Genomic DNA, 22059 nt, shown 5'->3' with positions numbered 1-22059 from the left:
TTTTTCTCTATTGGAAGATGATCGTTTGTCAGAAAAAGACAATTAACTGAAACTCAAGTAATCAAAAGAAAAAACAACTAAATTCAGAAAAATAGCACTTAGTGACTTTTTTCTTCCTTTCTGACAACTGTTTGATAACATAAACTAAAAAACGTTATGAATACATTGGTCCACTAAAAATTATGAGTGCTGAGTTGCAACTACATATGATAGTTAATCCAGAAACACCAGAAAACTATTTCTAGACTTCTGATAAAACCAGGGAAAGGCATTTGCATTCATTGTTTTTTCTACATGCATAAATACAATAATCAGTGCTTTGGGTTTTTGCTGCAAAATTAACACTAGTCTAGAAGAATTTTGGACATGTTGGTGCATTTTATGTCTATAAGTTTTATTTCTAAAATTAGCATCACAGTCTAGGGAAGAGAATCTTTATCCACAAGTATAGATATTAAAGAACACATTGATCATTAAAATATTTTTTAAATGAAAAAGTAGACATGTAGCTGGGTTCAATACTACTACAACTAAGAACTACATATACTTTTAGAATCATAGTTAAATAGAAGTTTATGTGCAAATCCACACCTTTTCAAATCAAATATTCTATGTTAATGTTTTATAAGCAATACAGTCAAAATTTGTTTCTGTTTATGTTATACTGTATGACTGAAGAAAGAAAAAAGTATATTACAAAAGACCAAAAAAAAAATCACAGAAATACCTTTATAATATATGATGATGAAATGCTTTATAATATAGTAAAAAAAAATACTTTATAATATGCCCAATTTGAGCCAGAATGTTATGTCATTGAAATGTTTAAGGTAATTAAACAAATTAAGTGCTTCTGATTTGTTTTCTAGCCTTAGGGTAAACACAGACCTATCCTGACCCTGAGAAGAAAGAAAAAATATATTTTACCTATATAACACCCAGGATGAAAATGACCAATGGCTTCTCTGAAATATTGCAAATCTTTTCAATTTTAGTGAAGATTCTCTTTTACCTTAGTAATGAGGGGCTATAATCTGATTAATCATTGAAAAGTAGTCACAAAATGTAAGACTACATCAAAGTTCAGCTGATATTAAGATTCTATACGTAATACTAGTATATTCACAGGTAAACAGAATTTAAAGAGTATTTCTAGAATACATGTACATATATTGGAGATGTTTTCCTTTCATTTATTTGAGTTTTTGTCCTTTGAAAATTACTGAGGGGCTTCCCTGGTGGCGCAGTGGTTGAGAGTCTGCCTGTCGATGCAGGGGACGCGGGTTCGTGCCCCGGTCCGGGAAGATCCCACGTGCCGCGTAGCGGCTGGGCCCGTGAGCCATGGCCGCTGAGCCTCTGCTGCGCCTGTGCTCCGCAACGGGAGAGGCCACAACAGTGAGAGGCCCGCGTACCGAAAAAAAAAAAAAAAAAATTACCGAGAATACTTAGAGAAAGAAGGAATTGTTCCATCAAAAAATAATAGCAAAATAAGACAAGATACCACCTGGACTTCCATGTTAACCTGACAATCCACAGCTTTGACCCCTCCTTGTAAATAAGGCCAGGGGAATTTCCATCATTTTTGATGAGCAAGTAAATGTTCTAATGACAGCAATTCCATCACAACTTTTTGAATTAATTCATTTCATTCAGTTACAATTTATTGAACATCTGCTATGTGCATAGGAGGTAAGGGTTATTCAGAATCACAATTTCCAACTCAGCCCATCTATTTCTCCCTTTCCAAGGGTCCTGGTTTCTGAGAATTGGGGAGGTGCCAAGTCTAAAGGACTCTCAGTAACTTTGAACTAGGAAGAACTGTGGGAAGGGCTTCAGAGGAACAGGAAAGAGCTGAGACAAACAGGTAGAGGTGAAAGGGCTTGAGAAACTGATATTTCCCAGGAAAATCCTGTTTTTAACACACTGTTTGCAGGAATCCTCCCTCTAAGGAAAACCAGTCGTAGACACTCACCTCTAAAGAATAATCTAGCTTCCAAGGGAAATAAGACCTTAAGCGATCACAGTTCTAGTTTCCAGAATTATCCACCCATTTAATTAATTAAGTAATTAACAGAAGCCACCCATGTCTTTCTTCCAAAGAGCTTCATCTATTGAATATTATACCATGAACTCCTTCAGCTTAAAGAATATAAGTGGAGGTGATTGTGTCTATTTGCCCATCTTTGATAAGGTCTAGGAAGGCAGGTCAGGAATGATATTCATACTGGTTTCTTACACTATTCTATTTTAATAACACTATAATTCCTATTGGAATGCAAAATTAACAGCAATTTGACTTCTAAACTGCAGACAATGACATGGTTTCACTCAATGAGTCTTATTGGGCTCACCTGGTAAATACAAGGAAAACCAACGTCCTTCCTCAAAAATTCCACCCTGTTTTGTCAATCAGAGAAACTACAGAGTCTCATGTACTGGTTTTCCAGTTTCCCTGTCAACTACCACGTCCAGACCCCTTCTCCCATACATCAACTGTGGTATCCCTGACTCTCCAGTGGAAATCTTTCTCTCTTTTTATGCTATTTCCCACCAGGCTAACTGACATTGGTGTTATGTTCATTTTTTACATGGGACTTCTATTAACCTAGATTTCTTTTTAATTCATTCTTGTTTCCCTAGGCCTATCATTTTTAAAATTTTTATTGTGTCCTTGGATTACTGGTTACTCTTTCAATGATCATAATCCTCCAAATTGAGTAGCATTCTCTAATGTGAAGTGTAAAGAAAGCAAATAAAATTGTCCTCACTTATAGGCCTCAGTGATCTCTGTCATTATTTTTGAGACTTAAGATTCACTTGATAAAATGGATATTACTAGGTCCTACTCCCTTGCTGGGGATTCACTAGAACTGGGGTAGACCATAAAAACCTGCATTTGGTAATTCTGAGGAGAGTTGAAAAACATTTATCTAGGAGATTGCTGTGAACATGATGAATGAGTAACAATTCTAATTGAAAATCCTGTTGGGAAAATGGTTTCTGAAGGTCTCATCTCCAAATGATCTATATTGTAAAAACTTCAATATATTTGTACTGATTTTTAGGTTAGAAAGTCAATACACATGACCTTTCCAAACTAGGTTAGATATAGGAAGTTAAAAAAAAAAGATGTATAAATAGCTACTCTGCTAGCATATAAATATTTTCACTATATCTGTATTAACTGTTGTCTATGCATTTTTGTTGTTTTCCATGTATCCTAGATTAAGAAATACTTTGATATCTGTCATGGATTTGTAGCAGCTCTGGCCATCTGGCAAAGATTTCATAGAAGCATCAAACCTATTTTTGAAATGTGCTACCTTCTTACACAGTGTTGTGTTTTAACATTTTAATGACTAGAATTGTTTATTTCATGGCATGTGGCTTTTCTGCTCATACTGGTAGCAATGCCCCTAACCTCTTACCACCAAAAAGTGTTAAGTCAGAATTTCCAATTTATGTGCCACTGACCCTTTATTTAAATGTGATCTGGATTTAATTATTATAAACATGATTTAACAAACCATATGCTCACTCATCTGTTCTTTATTGTATTAATGTGTCCCCTACAGGACTCTGAAATGAATGTATAGTGGACACGTGTGTCTGGATAACTAGCAGCTAACAGGTATTTTTGACTCATTTTTGAGACAAAAATAATAAAGTAAAAAATTAACAATAAATTATATAAACTATAATGTAATAAAGTATCATTTATGACAAAAAACAAAATTGTGACATTAAAGAGCAGTCTGGTGATTTATTTTGTTCAGAAGACCTGTGAATGTGAAAATAGCCATGCGTTGTTTGTTGCTACATACAATTCTGATTTTTATTTTTTAATGCTGGGAAGATTTGAAGACTAAAGCATTAATAACAACATCTACTCAAAGTCAGTGTGTGGATATCACCATACTGCTGCATATATACTCTAGAATAAGTTTTTGACTTGCCTACCAATTTGTGAAACGGCAAAATAAAAGGCAAAGATTTTAACTTGATTCTTTCCAGAGCCAGCTTCAATTAAGACTTTTAAGTTACTGAATTTCAGATGACTTTCTTGAGTGACTCTAGACCTACTGCACTGCTCTAGAAAAAAACTGGGTCCTACCTTATGTACTAGGTGGCTTGACTATATGTTCATATTTAGGTTTTTCATATTCTTCTACTTATTCTTTCATATTCTGGTCTTTTTACTTCTATGAAAACCACTAGCATTTTCTTCCAACTGTCCTTCCCTGAACTGAAAGCCTTGCTTCTCAACTAATGTTTGAGGTACACACGGGAATCAGACAGTGGGTCTCATCAATAGAAAATAGTAAAAACAAAACAAACAAAAATCTACCTGACCATCAGAAAGTTTCCTTACTGATAGCAGCTGCAGACATTGACTCAGAATCCTGCATGAATTAAAATGATTTTCTTTAATGATAATATTTATTCAGAAGGTAATATAAATTATAAAATTTCTTTACTTTTTAAATCTGCATTTCCTTTCATTTTTCAGTTTGGGGTTATTAACTTTCACATGATAGCAGTTGACCAACATAAGAGAATTTTCCAACATCCTAACATACTGCCTACTACAATGTGTAACGGTACCTGTGATATATACTATCTCATCTTTTGGCTTACGATAACTTAATGATATGAAACAGACAAGGAAAAAAATATGAAGTTTTATATGCTTAGTCCATGCCTGAACATTTTTGTTTGTTTTAAAAAATAGTTGAATAAAAAAATTTAAATAGATTCCATAATAAATAGCTAATTAATTTCATTGTTCTGGGAATAATATTTTATTGTACTATCATTTTCCTTGATGTACATATTCATATAATACATCACACATGTGGAGGACAATTTCAAGATTTCAAAGAAATAATACTGGAAAACCAGCTGAGAACAATAAATCCCAAATACGAGGTGACCAGTTCCTTGGATATTTGTTCGACGTTACAATGTTTAAACTGAGTCAAGCTTACTTAGGTTTCCTTCTGTTCCCCAACTTTTCTATACAGGTCAACGGCTATGCTCAAAGTACTAAAAAACATAGAAAGGAATTCAAAGCAAGGCAATATACACACACACACACATATATATATATATATATATATATATATACACATATATACATATATATACATATATTGAGAGGGTTTTTAAAGAATAAGAAAGAGGTTTCAGAATTAATCTCAGCATGCCCTTTGAACACATGAATCAACCACAGGCCATTCTATTTTATTTTATCTTGTTTTTGTTTTGTTTCTGGTTCATGACAGGTATGTCATCCTTCACTATGCTTTCTGTGAGGCATTCCTACACCTTGGTCACTATGCAACGTGGGTTCTACAACACAGAGGCTTCAAATGTTCTTCCCTATTCACTCTAGCCTTGATATAGCCCTGAGGCAAGCTTCATGAGTACCGTATGCTCAGTGTAATAACCCCTGGTAAGAGGAACACTTTATATTGAAATATTCTCTAGATCATCTTCCTTTTTTACTTTGTAAAAGTCTTAAGGTATGATCCATCTATTTTGGATTCAAAGTGAAGTCTATTTTGGGGGGCATTATATAATAGAAAGGTTCATATCTTTTGTGTGAAAGATAACAGATTATATATTTTTAAAAAAACAAGTAAAGGTTTAGTTATATAGTGTTTTCTCAAGATAAGTATCTGGCTAAAGTTCACAAAAGGAGGCACCATCTTTTTTAATGTCTTAAAGAAAAAACAATGATATTTTTAAACCTAATGACTGTGTATTATGTACTATTAATTGTATGGAAAGGTAATGGTACCATCCCCATTTTAAGAGATGAATCAATTTAGACAAAGAAGAAATGAGTTATTTAATCAAAGTCATAGAACTACTAAATGGCAAAACTGAGCTCAAATGCAGGCAACAAAGATCCCGTGTGCTGCAACTAAGATGCAGCACGGCCAAATAAAAAAATAACTATATATCTATATCTATATCTATATATATATATATATATATTTAAGTATACGGGAAAGTAGATGGGAGTTAAAAAAATTATTCTAATTAAATTCATGGGGATTTCCCTATCTATGGACACAGTGTCCATTAAGATCTTTCAAATATGGGAAGTGTTGAATATCTTTAACTGCAAATTAATTTAAAGAATTTTGTTTGAAGTGGAAAAAAGAGATTGAATGTGTTATTCAGAATCAGCTACTTAGCCAAAATTGTTTATTTTTAAATCATATTATGAGGTAGCTTACAAATTATTCCACGGACAAGGTTTGCTTGTGTAAATGTTTTTGCTTTGTAAATAAAGTGTACATAAAGAAGAGTACCAATACAAAGAATAATATACTAGCTTCAAGATGAAAGTTTTATTGTATTTAGGGTATTTTGTGGGATGTATATCCCAGTCAAATGGATTTTAAAGGTACATACTATCAGGAACAAGCCTAATTGTCTTTACATAGTTTACTGCATTGTCAAATTTTATTTTGTGCCTTATAATTTGATCTAAAAGAAAAATATTGCATTCATTAAATATACAGCATTTGAAACCTCTAGTAAGGGAAGATAGGTGATTTAGAACAATTCACACAGTGTGGACAATGAGAGGAGCTGTTATATGTGTGTGTGTGTGTGTGTGTGTGTGTGTGTGTGTGTGTGTGTGTGTGTGTGTGTATTTTTTTGCCCCAGAATACCATGTTCAGGACATGGGACAGGATGAATTTCTAAGGAGTATGCCTGGTATTTGAGGATTGCTTTTCTCCTGTGGGCATTTACCATCTATTTAAGGATTGCTGAGAGGTACAGAAATGTTTTTGAGAGCATCTGGGTTTAAGAATAGAGTAACTGTCAGTAAAGGGTCCCATGTGATTTTTCTTTACATTGGGTTTGCATCTCAAATGGCTATACCTTAGTAGTAAGAGAAAGAAAGGGAAATAGGTGCTCATAAGGATTTCAGCTCAGCTTTGAATCATCTTAATGATTAAGACAGTCTCTAAAATGTGACTGAGGTTATCTGGTTCCAGATGCTGGCAAGAGCAAGTGAAAATAATAAATGAATATAAGGTAAGATAATTGCTCAAAAAAATTGAGAGGTCTCAACATTTCCTTAAAAAGTTCTGTAAGTACGGGGCTTCCCTGGTGTCGCAGCGGTTAAGAATCCACCTGCCAATGCAGGGGACACAGGTTCGAGCCCTGGTCCGGGAAGATCCCATATGCCATGGAGCAACTAAGCCCATGTGCCACAACTACTGAACCCGTGCTCTAGAGTCCATAAGTCACAACTACTGATGCCCGTGCACCTAGAGCCCGTGCTCCTCAACAAGAGAAGCCACCGCATTGAGAAGCCTGTGCATCGCAATGAAGAGTAGCCCCCACTCACTGCAACTAGAGAAAGCCCGCATGCAGCAACCAAGACCCAACGCTGCCAAAATTAATTAATTATTTATTTTTTTAAAAAGTTCTGTAAGTACAGAATAAGTAATATTCATGCACACAAGGGAACAAGAGAAAATTAAAACAAAACAAAAAAACTAACCCCTCCCAAACCTAGCACAAAACAAAGAGCAATTAAATAGACACACAGAAACTCCAGATATTGGAGTACTCAGATCTTGACTTTAAACTATCTATATGTCCTATTTTCAAGGATATAAAAGACAAGATTGATAATTTGGCAGACGATGTTCAAGAACTGGGAATTACTGAACTAAAATTTCAGAGATGAGCTCATGAGCAGATTGACCACAGCTGAAGAGAAAATTAATGAACTGAAAGAAAAGACATGTTAAAAAACACCCTATAAGAAAAATGGAGTGATTAAAGGATGGAAAATGCAGAAGATAAGGATTAGAATATAGAGGATACAAAAGAAAAGTTTGGATCTACAAATGGAGAGGAGAAAAGAATAAGAAAGAAGTAATATTTGAAGAGATAACGGCTAAGAATTTTCCAAAACTAATTAAATGTATCAAGCCAAGTATTCCCAAAGCTTCACAAATGCAAGAAAGAACAAATAAATAGAAATCCATACCTAGTCACCTCATAGCACAATATCTGAAGGAAAAAAGAGATAAAAATTGAATAAACAGCCAGAAGGGAGAAAAAGAAATCTTATGATCAAAGGATTAGCAGAATGACAATTGCCTTCTCAAGAGGAAAAATGAAATCCAGAGAACTTGGAATGATATCTCTAGTGTGTGAATGGAAATAACTGCCAAACAAAAAAATATACTCAGTGAAATATCCTTCAAGTATGTATTGTTTGGGAGGTGACATGAGGGATGCTTTTGGGTGTTGATAATATTCTTTTATGACCCGGGTAGTAATTACATGGGTGTTTACTTTGTGATAATGTATTAACTTGCATCATATATGCTTGTTCCTTAGGTGATTTTATCTAGTCCTGATGCATTTAGATATAATTGATATGCAGATGGCTTTCAAATTACATCTGGCTTGCATATTTCCATAAACTTCACACCATATATCAAGCTCCCTATTTTACATCTCCTCTTGGGTTTTCAATAAGAATTTCAAACTTAACACATCCAAAGCTGAGCTTTGGAAATTCATCTCCCCTTCCCCAAACTATCATTTCAATCATTAGTAAATCTATTCTTCTAGGCTTAAAAATTTGGTGTCGTCCTTGATTCTTTCTCTCACACCCTACATACAATCTATTAAAAAGCCATTTGATTTTTCCTCTTAACTAATTTTGCCACTCATTACCACTCCTACTGCCACTCTCCTGCCCAAGTCGCTATGGTCTCTCTCACCTCAGTGGTTGCTATAGCTTTCCTAACTCTCCCTGCTTTTGCCCTTGAACTCCTATAGCATTCTCTCCATAGAACAGCGAAAGTGGTTCTGTTAAAATATCAGTCAGTTCCTCCAGATGCTTCCCATCTCCAGGTGCTACCTTCAAGGCCCCACTGATCTTCCTTTCCTTTCCCACTTCCCCTCTTACTTCATGTCCTACCTTCTCTCATGTCCTAATTTGCCCCAGCGACAGCAGTCTCTACTCTGATCCTTGACCTTGCTCTTCAGGGTCTCTGCACTTACTGTTCTTCTGGCTGGAATACCTTTCCTCCAGATATGCTCATAGCTAACTCCCTGACTTCCTTTGGATTCTTATTCAAAAGTCACATTCCCAGAGTGTCAGGTGACTTATCTAACTCCCCTCACCTCCCACACAGACACACAAATATCAACATGCTGTATCACTGTTCAATGTGTTATTTTTTCCTCTTAGCACTTATCTCTGTCTCATGTAAAAATATAGTATCTCATTTATCTTTTCATTGTCTTCACACTAGAATGTAAGTCCTATGAGAACAGAGACGTTTGTCAGTTTTGATCACTATTATATCCCCAATGTCTAGAACAGTGCCTAGCACTGCATGAGGTACATAATAAATATTTATTGAATGAATTTTGAATAAGTGAAAAGAAGGTAAAATAGTAATTTCCTCCTACTTATACCTATAAATATTTTGAATGCTGGCTCAAATAATATGCATATGGAAAGTTAAAATAAGAAAACCTAAATAAAAAAAGCCCCTGAAACATGTTTATCAGATTACTACTTTGAGTCCTTTTGTTAGACTACCTGGCCATGGTAAATGCATATTATCTAAACAATTATTTTATGTCTTTTAATAATTAAAGTAATTTTGACCAGATCTAGGTATAAAAATAATCCAATCATTTAAAATATAGTATATTAATAGAAAATTTGAGGTATAGTAAGGCCAACAGATCAGGAGACAATTGGACATTGAAAAGAGATTTTATAACTCACAGTTTCCAAGAGGAAGGAGCAAGCCACACCATGCCATGGCGGAGGGGAGCACACAGAGAAGCACCAGGGTTGGTCATGAGGCGGAGGGAGAGGGACAAATTGGGGGCAGAAACCTTTATTGTGGTTTCTGTGGAAAGGGATGGGTGAGGTAGAGTTAGCAGGATTAGAATTGTCTCCTTTGAAAAACTTCAGCAAGCCCAGAGGCATAGGGGCGGTCCTTGCTGTCTAGTCCTGGACCCTGCAGTGATTAGACCAGTTAGTGGCCTGATTGTGAGAGCCCAGTAAGTTAGGTGGTTGGGGATATAGGCTCTAGATCGGTTGGTTTGTATTTGAAAAGTGCACCCTTGGGAGGAGGACTTCTGGTAGGAAGGGGATGAGGGAGGCAGCACGCCAAAGCAAGATGACTTAAACATACTATCAGGTTGTCCAGAATAAGGCATATTCGGCATATGCATGTAGAACAGATATTACAGCACCAAGTTTACAGAAGCCCGAAACATGGTTGACATACCTAGTTAATTAGCCACTAAGAACCATCTTATCCAGAAGTTACAAATTCTCCAAGGTATGGTCAGAATTCTCAACCAGTCTACTTGGTTGAAGCATCAAGGTAAAAAACAAAACTTATAAACACTGATAACAACATGCTGATAAATGATGGTAGACCCTAAATTAAGTTTTCAAAGCAGTTTCTCATATTGAACATCATTTAATTAACCCTCTAGGACCTACAGTACATTTTCTATCTCCGTTTTCATGAAGGAGGGAACTGTGAGCCTGAGAAAGTTTTCCTGTTGCCCAGATTTATAAGCTAGATATTGTTGTAGCTAGATCTGATACTCCAGCCACCTGAAGCCAAATCTTTATGAGCTGTATCATGGAACACCTTGGCTGAAACCTTCTTATAATTTAATCCTTTAAAGAAAAAGAAATAAAAACATGGAGCTATTTCTTCTTTACAAACTTGTATAACTTCAGTCATTAACCATTGATGCCATTATCAAAAGAAATAGGTTTTATACTTTCTCTTTGCTACTGCTTTATATTGACAAGTCCCTGAATAGCATTCAAATGACTGCAGAAAGTTCAGCAGTTAAATGATAGGATTTAACCCATAGAGAGATCCATTCACATCCTAATGCATTTCAATGCAAAGAACTAATATGTAAGCTCCCTGAAAAACCTGCCTTCCAAAAGACTTACTGATACAAGTTATGACTGTCATTTTATGTAGCACCTTCTGGTGTTCTGATTTTCACAACAGCAATACATTAGTATTATCCAATGCTTTTCGTTGTTCTTATTGTTAAAGAAAAACTAAAGGTTAAAAGGAAGATGTCATGCTAGTATCTTACTTGGTAAGCTGTTACGTAGTTCTTCTATCCTTTCCTTTCCCTCTTTTTGTAACCATCAGTTAAATCTGCTTGGGAATTTGGTTTAGAGAGGTTGTGTCAATGTATTGTTAATTTGGGGATCAAAAGTATCCATGTACTTATATATACGTATGTCATATACATAATATCACAAAAATAGGTGTCCTCCTAACCAAATAACATTGACAACCAGGTAAGAAATATTCTGAGTATAGATTAATGTGACTTTTTCTTCATCCATAACCAACATCCTAAATTCCAAGACATACACAAGAGAGTTTAAATATTCTGATCCAAACAACTCTAGCAGGCTAAACATATCCACTGGGTTGAATTTACTGATTGAAATGTCTGGTCTCAATTGCAAGTCCCTCTGTTGTGCTTTCTCCAGATGACATAAGGAAACTTCTCTTCCTGACAAGAGACGAAACATTTCTGCCAACTGAGGTGACATTGTGTTCACTCAATAATGATACAAGGCCCTGAGGTCCTTCAGCAAGAAAAATAACAAAGAAATCCTCATTAGCTAACTTAGGAAGAATGTAGGTCATCCCAGAGAGAGAATGTCATGCATACACGTCACCTAGAACATTTGTTCTTCATTAATTCTGTAAGCCCAAGCTGGGCTATCATCTAGTAGCATTTTAATACTCTGTCCTCTGTCAGAAATAATGGTTAGGGTGTTTGTTTCCTCTGTAATGTACTTAAGAGAACATTTTATGATCATTTGCCTTCACGTCAGTGAATTCAAATAATGTTTTAGGATATAATATGATTAGATTTAATATTGGTAATAACAGTTTGGATTCCTCAGATGAAATAATGAGGGCTATAGTCATCTATTCTAAAGAGCTTATTACACAAATTCATAAAACTGCTATCATTCTTAGTGTTGATATTATGCAAAGTACTGGTTTAGTTATGGCCTTGTATTTAAAAAGTGCTTATTTACAGGAAGAAACTCTAAGCCATTAATTTCACCTACAAAAAATTCCCTTAGAGTGAAACCTAATTTAATTAGTCCATCAGTTATATGGTAGATACATAGTTTCTACTTCTAGTACTTAAGTTTAGAATTTTCTCATTATTGGATAGAAAACAGCAAAAACATAATTATATTCTAAAGAACGTTGCAAAAATAATCTTTAAAAAAAGATACATATTGTTTCTTCTGTCAGGATTGTTTGGTAATTTATCTTATGTTATGTTATGATATCTATCTATCATTCTATAAACTGAGACAATGTTGTTTTTGACAATGGTACAAAGCCCTGAAGTTTTCTGTAAGAAAGATAGGGCATTTTTTAAATAAAAAAGATTATTAAGTAGATGTTTCTCTTCTTGGGAACATATGCTTTTAGCAATTTTCAAGTAATCTTAATTATTGAGTGTGCTAAATAGACCTATTGTTTTGTGTAATAATATCATCTTTGTAAGTACTGCAAAAGTCACATTCTTAAAAGGAAAATAACTATGGTAACACTGTGTATAATAAGAACCATGCATGACTATTTAGCTAATAAAAAAATTTTTAAGTCATTAATCTACCTAATTGTATTAAAGATTTAAGCCTGAAGACAAATAACAATTCTAATAAGATATTATATCCAAGTATATAATATTAAGGTCAGCATTTTATTATTATTTCATAAGAAGCATTTAATTCTTTCACCTTTAATTTCTTTGAGAAACACAGGCGGGTCAACAAATAGATAAGGATATAACCCTATCAGCTTGGGCTGTTAAATTAGGCCAACTTTTGGAAATAAAACTCCAAATGTGTCTTTAAACATGTATGTGTATATGAATTTGAATTACAGTAATTTAAAATAGTGTAGCATAAAATTTATGTGAAAATTTATGTGCAAAATCTAAAATAATGTGAAGTATGTCAGTTATTACATAATTTCAAATTGCAAAATGTGTTGTTACTAATAACAGTAGCAGTAATCAATTGGCAGGTGAATGGAAATCTCTCAGTTGTCAATATTTATATGGTTTTATGCAAGATGTGAATTATAAAAGTACTCCAGGAGCATATTCTCATAAAATGCCAGTGCCCAGGACTGAGAAGTGGATAATACCTACCTACAGGAAAAGAATATATATATGTATATGTGGCTAAATATAACTTTTTTCACTGAAGATTAATTTTTACTCTGCTCAAACATTGCTACTCTTTTTCAGGCATATAGATTTGAGAACGGTAAATTGGTATTCTCCCCTTATTTATTCTACTTGTTTTGCAAACAGTGACTTAGGGAAAAATTAACAGTATTTTTCAGCATTTCCCTGATGTGAATCTACTGAGCTCTCCTTTTTTCTGCCAGTTCTGCGGAAAGACAAGGCCAAACCCCGAGGCACCGTCTTCTCACTCATATTTCAGGCTGCACGTATAATGAAAGTCAATGAGAAATGTCTATCTGCTGTAGTTTTCCATTGAATTCCACTTGCCTGTGATGCTATTTGCAAGTCAATTGCAAAGCCAAACTCGTTTCCCTTTTCTATGTCATATATTGGAATATATTGGCTGATAGATGACAGAGACAGGATACAACCATAAGTATTAAAGCTGTTACTTTGCATGTATACATTTCTCCTTTTATGTTGTGTTATTGTTATTATTTGGGATTTCACTTTAAAATGATTGGTCTCAATTTACTACGTAATTGCTTAATCCTATCATTTTATGGGGAAAAAAAAGTAAAGAGGAAAACTCAAAAATGAAACCAGAGATTTAGTCTACCATTATTCCCAACCAGACTAATCATAAAGATTTTGGGGGGCTGTTTAAGAAATGTTTTAATGAAAGTTACTACTTTTATAACTAATATTCTTTAATACAAAGGAGCAACATAAACACTATAACACACTTTCACTTTGTGATTTAACCTGTGACCTGCATCTCAGAATTGGAGATACTCGAGGCCAAAGTCTCCGTAGTTGTAAGATATTACTATTGCTCAGCTTTCCTAGTTTCCTCCCTCCAAAATTTTATTGTGTATAGATTCTGAAGTATTTATATCTGAAAATGTTGCATCAAATTACGTTTTTCTAATCACTCCTTTCTCTGTTCTGTATACCAATCTTTTCTCTGGTCTATTTTCACCACTAGTATTCCTCCTTTCCAAAGAAGCTTGAAGATGTTGCTCCAAACAGCTCTATATAATTTAAGCAAAACAGTATCCTTCTCCGAACCAACCAACCAACAAAAAACACAAAATATCTTCTCTTATTCCCCCCCAAATTAATTTGTATACATATTCTCTCCTTACGGCTCTCCCTCCCTCCTACAAGCGTCTATAATCGCACACAGCTGTCTGCCTTCCTCAATAAAACCAATTGCCCCAGGCCCAGTTAGTGACATGGCTCAGTTTACCTATCTTTTTTTTTTGCGGTACGCGGGCCTCTCACTGTTGTGGCCTCTCCCGTTGCGGAGCACAGGCTCCGGACGTGCAGGTTCAGTGGCCATGGCTCAAGGGCCTAGTCGCTCCGTGGCGTAGTGGGATCTTCCCAGACCGGGGCACAAACCCGCATCCCCTGCATCGGCAAGCGGACTCGCAAACACTGCGCCACCAGGGAAGCCCAGTTTACCTATCTTTTTAAGTGCTTTTCCTTGCCTGGAATGCTATTTCTTCTGTTGTTGGGGGTGAGAAGGAGCACAGAATGGGACACTTTTTCATCTTTTAATACTTAGCTCAAATGACTTCTTGTCACCTTTCCCTTGTATGTCCCCAGCCAAGCAATCAGACGCTAACATTTTAATTATAAAATGCCTGTTTTATATGTCTTTTATGGCACAATTTATTGTAATTTTTTTACTTATGCATATGTCTACCTAAAGTAACTATACATTTCCTAATGTCTTATTCAACTTTCTATCCCATAAGCCTAATAAAGTGCCTGACTGAAATATATATTGAATATATATTCAATATATATTCCTTCCTGAATATATATTGAAAAAAATGAATTTAGGTGTCTGAACCTTCTTTCCAGGCTTTCTTTCACTCTATTGTTGTTCTGAGGCAGGAGATAGATGGGCCCCCAGCCAAACAGCTGAAGTTTATACCATGTGGCCAGAAACTCCATAATAGCAGAAACTCAATAGAAGCAGGATGATGGAGGAGGCTGGGCTCTGCCCAGATAAGAGATAAAAGACAACATATTCCTCATTCTTGAAGTCAAGGAAACCTCCCCGACTACACATGTGCAGAAAGGCTCCTTGGAGGTCAAAAAGGGAGGAGACGCCACCCCACAGTAAGTGATGTCAACTACCCACAGTTCTCTTCACTAGAATCCATCTTGGCTAAGAGATGTGCAAGCACACATGGGAGGACCCTGAGATATACCAAATACGAACTCAGAACCACCCAAAGCAAGATGATTGGTCAAAGGAAACCCGAAAGAAATGCCACATAAAAGTGATTCAAACTACCACGAGGGCGCAACTCTCTCTCTCTCTGAGCCCACCCGTGTGTCTATCCACACGTACTGCACTCTTTTTCCTCCTAATAAACGCTTTACTTGCTTCATTACTTTCTGTCTCTATGTGGAAATTCATTTCTACACAGCTGACAGGCCAGGGCCTTGTCGTGGCCACTTGTCCCTGGTTGGTGGCTAGGATTCAGTGCTCTCACTGCCACTGCCCAACCTCAATCTCTGGCTGGGAACTGAAATCCTGCTTCAAGCAGCTACAGGCTGGGGCCACCAGACATCAGTTCTGCAAAATATTTTTTCTCATTCCTCCTCCTAGTACATCAAACACTTATTTTCTTTCAACTTTTGTGAGTTAAGTTTTGAATTCTTTCCCGAGAATCTTTTTTTTTCTGCCAGCTTCTTCCTCTTTACTATTAATTGTTGATTTTCATCCCTGCCAATTTATTCTATCATTTAACACAGGAGCTTTCCATTGTATCCAATGCTCTAAAATAGGTGCTTTATTGGTCATCTCATCACTAAATCCTCAATATTTGTCAAAAGCTTTTTTTGGTCTAAGCCTTTGCTTATAATTTGGCAGTGTTGTTCTAAAGCCTTCCTTTGCTCAAATGCAAAGCTTCTACATAAATATATTATACAGGAAAAATGGTTAGTAGGATGGGTCTTCCTCTTTTCTTTCCCTTCTCCTTTTCCTCCTCCTCTTCCTGTTTTATTGGCCATGTCTTTATATTTGTATCTTGAGGAAATAACTATAGGTGATTAAATGACAAATGACATTTTATGTAAAATGATGCTACTCAAAGTGTGGTCCATGGAACAGGAGAAGCGATAACATCTGGGAACTTGTTAGAAATATAGAATCTCAGGCCCCAGCCCAGAACCCATAGAATCAGAATCTCAATTTTAACAGGTTCCTCATGATATTGTTATGCACATTAAATTCTGAGAAGCACTGATGTAGACTAAATCCATTTGTCCATGAGAACTATACATAAAATAGTGAAACAATACAACACTATTTTTAAATGTGTCCATCTGTGCTTCTAGACTTAGTGGCTATGCTGTAAAACGTAAGTTAAAGTTTTCTAAATTCCACAGGTAGGTGATTCTGTGCACAGACACAGACTGGACCTTTTTGTTCAGGGAAGATTAATGGCACTGTGCAATAAATAGTTGTCAACTATGGAGCAAGCACTGTGTTAGTTTATTTATTGGGATGCAACTGAGAACAAGTAGAGTCCCTGCCATTACTGAACTAGCAGGTCTCTTGAGGAGGAATGCAATAGGTTAAATGACACAGTTCAGTGTGATAGTATACTGTAGTTCCTGAGGGACAGGGCCAAGGGGAACATTTATAGGATCAGGGAAGGCTTCCTGGAGGAAGCTGCTTCTTGTGATCATAGTAAAGTAGTAAAAACTGAAAAGTTGTAAGTCAAACTTAGTTTTTCTGTGGCATAGGGCCAATCTCAATCATTATACTTTTGTATTAACAAATATTTATCTTGGTTCAAGTTGCAGAGATATAAAAGGGAAACTTTTAATTAAACCAGATTCTCCAAACAGATTTACTGCTGGTAACATATCTTTGCAGTGCATGAGACTTTCTTCAGAGGTAGGCAGCAAGAAAAATGTAGGGACAAGGGAAAAATCAGAGCCCTTCATGCCTGTGTAGGAATGTAATACATCTCTGGAGAGATTTATCCTTCTTTCTTTAATAGGGGGTAAACAGCATTTAAGGATTATGTAAATTAGTATGCAAATTGAGTTTTAACTTTGTCCTTTAAAGTCTATCTTTCCAAATGATCTTAACTGTTTCTTAAACATAAATAAAATACAGTAGTTGAAATTGTGTCAGTGCTTGAAAAACATACAACATCTGTCATGAAATTTTAAATGTAAATCAAGTTTTCTCTAAATTAAAATTATATATTCCTTGGTTGCATAGTGACCAAGTGTTTGTTTAATCACTAGTCTTTAATTCATCATAAATATCATATACATGCTCTTTGGCAAATATTTTTCAATAAAGTAATTAAAAAGAAGCAAATTACACTTCTCAAGCACTGGTATTTTAAGTGTGAAAGGGTTAACTTTGCAGCCGAACCTTTTTAAACAGTTTGCTAAATACATTTTTTTTTCTGAAATTAGGGACATATTTTGGAATTGAGGAGAGAAAAGATAAGGTCCCCAGTTCTCTTGGGGCTTTTTTTTCCTACTATTCCCTTTTTCAAGGTCCTTGATCTAGTTTGTCATTTTAATACTTTATATCTTTCCTCTCCAGTTTCTTATTCCCTTGATTGTACCTTTCTTTGTCAACACCTAACAGCCAAACAAAATCGATCAAATGGAATGAGAAGGATTTTCCTTGGGGATTTAGTTTTAAATTTATTTCATTCCAAAATTTAAAATTTCTTAAATTCTTGAAATGGAAATTAACAGCTGGTATAAACTTTTAGCATGCAGTCACCTCCTGAAACTTTCATGAAATTGGAAGAAAATTTACGTTGGCAGAGCTATTCAAGTTATCTGTTATTATGTGTTATCTTCCTACATAAATACCTAGTTATTTTTAGTTAATGAATTAATGAGCTGCTCCTTGAAATATGATAATTAACCACCATTTGACTGATAGAAGAAACAAATTCTCTGATGGGGAAATGAGAGGCTTTCAGGAATTTTAATCCCTTATGCAAAGCGCATTTGAGGCAAATATTACTACCCTGCACACTTTCCCTTGTTAGAGAAAACTGTTTTCATTTCCATCAATCTCAGTCTATTTATTTAGAAATTACTAAGTTATTAGAGCTGCTGTCTGGTCTCTTGTGTTTAATTTTCACTCGGCATCACATTTAGAAATCCTAGCTGCTGACAAAGTGCTGTGTGGTTCCATTTCTGCATCTTCCAGTCCTATAAAATGAATCTTGCTGTGAAAAATGAAGATTAATAGGCTTCATAATGACTCTCCCCTGCTAAAACTAATCTGAATAAAGATGAAAGGAAGAGAGAGAGGGAGAGAGAGAGAGAGAGAGAGTGTGTGTGTGTGTGTGTGTGTGTGTGTGTGTTTGTGTGTGTGTGTGTGGTGCTAATGGTGTGGAAAGAGTGAGATGAGACAGAAACACAAAAAACAACAGTATGGATTCCTTTGGATAAAAATAAGCCGTGATGGTATGGAAGTTCCTCAAAAAATTAAACATAGAATTACCATATGCTCCAGCAATATCTACTTCTGGGTATATACACACACAAAAATTGAAAGCAAGGACTCAAACAGATATTTGTACATGCATGTTCAGCGCAGCATTATTCAGAATAGGCAAAAGGTGGAAGCAGCCAAGTATCCATCAACAGATAAGTGGAGAAACAAAATGTGATGTATACCTACAATGGAACATTTGAGCCTTAAAAAGGACTGAGATTCTCACACGTGTTACAAAATGTATTAACCCTGAAGATAGGCTAAGTGAAATAAGCCAGTCACAAAAGGACAAATGTTATATGAATCCACTTATATGAGGTACTTAAAGTAGTCAAATTCCCAGAGAAAGAAGTTAGAATGGTGGTTGTCAGGGGCTGGGGTTGAGGGTAATAGGGTGCTGTTTAATGGGAGCAGAGTGAGTTTTGGTAGACGGATGGTGATCGTGATTGCACAGAAATGTGAATGTACTTAACGCTACTGACTTGTACACTTAGAAATGTACACATAAGGGCTTCCCTGGTGGCGCAGTGGTTGAGAATCCGCCTGCCAGTGCAGGGGACACAGGTTCGTGCCCTGGTCCAGGAAGATCCCAGATGCCGCGGAGTGGCTGGGCCCGTGAGCCATGGCCGCTGAGCCTGCGCGTCCGGAGCCTGTGCTCCGCAACGGGAGAGGCCACAGCGGTGAGAGGCCCCCGTAGAGTAAAAAAAAAAAAAAATGATGTTATGTATATTTTACCACAAAAAAATATATGACAGGAACCTAATAACCAATTTATGAATCAAGTAACAATTTCTTACAAGTATGGCATTTCAAAGTATAGGGAATAACCATTTCAAGTATGTGTTGCCTTCTTTTCAAAAGTGTTAGTTTCTCAAAGGCTTCCAAAACCGGTGTTAGTCATGAAGGGATCTGACCAACTCTTTAAGTGAATAGGGACTCTGGATCCTTCTAATTTACTTTAGTTATCTAAAGCCTGGACAATCTTGTTCTTCTATGTTAAAGCAATGTCATACACTGCTGATTTTCCTGAAAACAAGCTTATGACAATTTCAGGCTTTGGAGTGAAAAGCACTGACACAGGTGGTGTTTATACATTAAAAGAAAGACACGGTTCAAACAGGGAGTTGATAAATAGGGTGTGCTTTGTCAACCTGTGGATTTTCATGGCTTCATAGTTAATTACAACAAACTTCATTACTCCTTCTTTTGCAAATGTCAGCTGGACACTCGAGAGTGTTCTGTCAGTGCCTCTTCTATGGATGGTAGTGATTCACCAGACCCAGGTTACATACTTGACTTTTTAGCTACGTAAAAGGGTATTTGTTATGAATTCACAAATACTCATGCTTTTCTCCTCAATTAAGCTAATTAATTAATTATTTGAAATAATCTGAGCATGGGATTCACACAGATTAGGATATCTGGGGGAATCCTAACGCTTCTGGTCTTTTGGTTTGTAAAGCAGGAAATTTAATAAAATGTGGAAGATATAACAACTTTGTTAATATGAAATGTGTGCCGTTTTATTATTGTCTATTTTTGTCACTGCATATTTGTAATAATCATATTCCCAATGAATATTAATTAGATTGGAATTAAACATAATTTCTTGCAGCATCTCAAGCATCAAACAATAAATTTGTAATCACTATTTTCTTTTCAGTGTCAGTAATGTCTGCTTTTTTAATAACTGTGAACTAGTTGCTAGAAGTCCAGTATCCTTTCTCCTCTTTCAGTTTCCAGAATTGTTACACACCAATGCTCTTTGCTTAATAGTGTAACATCTTAGGGCAGGCTTAACTCTGACTCTGGTGAAGGTGGTCACTGATCCAGTAGCTTCTGTCTCCTTAGTGAATCAAAATCTATATAGCCCTCTCTTCCTACTCTTTTTTTCAATTTACTTTAATACTCTTCAGAAATTTCCAGTGACTTTCTTTGCCAGAAATCTTATCAATATTAACATTTGTGATAGTGGGCAGGAACTACTCAAAAAGGATTGACAGTCCCAATGAACTACAATTCTAAGGACAGGGATCCCATTTGATTCTACTCCGTTAGGATCAAGATAGTATTACAGTAAGTCCCCTACATAAGAACCTTCAAGTTGCAAACTTTCAAAGATGCGAACGTGCGTTCCCACGTGCAATCATGAAAGTCAGCTCATGTGTCTGGCGTATGTTGTCACATGAGTGCATTCTCTACAAGTGGTTGTGCTTTTGTGTACTTTACTGTACAGTACTTTGCTGTGCAACACAAGGAGCTTACTAATGAAGACCTGATGGAATTGGAGGCCCAGAGAAAGGATGAAGAGAGACAAGAGAAAGAAAAAGTAACTGAAGAACAGAAGAGATTCACGCCACAGGAAATGGCAAGGGGATTTTTTTTATTCGAGGAGGCACTGTTAGTTTCTGAGGCACAGAAGCCAAATGTAGAAGCATACACTAAGGTTGCAGGAGCCATTCAGAATGCAATCCAGTGCTACTGTGTCATCTATGATGAGAAAAAAAGAGCTACTACCCAGACACCACTGCATCATTTTTTCAAGAGGGCAAATAGAATTGAATCCAGCAAGGAATCAGAACCTGTGCCATCAAGGTCAGGCATTAGTGCACTTGCAACCTGCCCTCCGTCTCCTATTACTGACGATCCTTCAGCTCTACCATCTCCCACCTCCCCTCCCTCCTCCAGTCACTAACTCTTCTTACCTGTTTACTCCATGCAGCCCCTGTATGCCACCTGTTGTACTGAAATACTGTACTTTTCAAGGTACTGTATTTTAAGATTAAAAATGTTTTCTTATTTTTTGTGTTTGTTTTTTAATGTATTATTTGTGTGAAAAGTACTATAAACCTATTATAGCACAGTAGTATATAGCCGGTTGTGTTAGTTGGGTACCTAGGCTAACTCTGTTTGACTTACGAACAAACTGGACTAAGAACACACTCTTGGAACAGAACTTGTTCATATTTACAACTGTTACAAAGTGTGGGATATTTATAACAATACGTGATATTTTTTTAATATATGAGATGTACCAGGCACTTGGCTAAATATTTTACAAGCCCCATCTAGTACAGTACACAAGATAACTTAGGGGTCACATGGGCAAGCCATTAAGCTAAATAGAATAATAAAGAAAACGTGACTCTCTTTACAATGCTCTTTTTTTTTAACATCTTTATTGGAGTATAATTACTTGACAATGGTGTGTTAGTTTCTGCTTCGTAACAAAGTGAATCAGCTATGCATACACATAT

At 35.9% G+C, this 22059-nt stretch overlaps 1 protein-coding gene across 48 annotated transcripts in view; it reads right to left on the bottom strand.

Moving 5' to 3' along the window:
• LOC307184329 (teneurin-2-like) overlaps window positions 1-22059 on the bottom strand; it is a 2867364-nt gene that overhangs the window by 2556273 nt on the left and 289032 nt on the right. The window lies entirely within an intron of this gene.

The sequence above is a fragment of the Stenella coeruleoalba genome (assembly GCF_951394435.1).
Source record: "Stenella coeruleoalba genome assembly, chromosome: 3".
NCBI classification, from domain to species: domain Eukaryota; kingdom Metazoa; phylum Chordata; class Mammalia; order Artiodactyla; family Delphinidae; genus Stenella; species Stenella coeruleoalba.
This window is presented reverse-complemented; position numbering and strand designations above follow the sequence as displayed.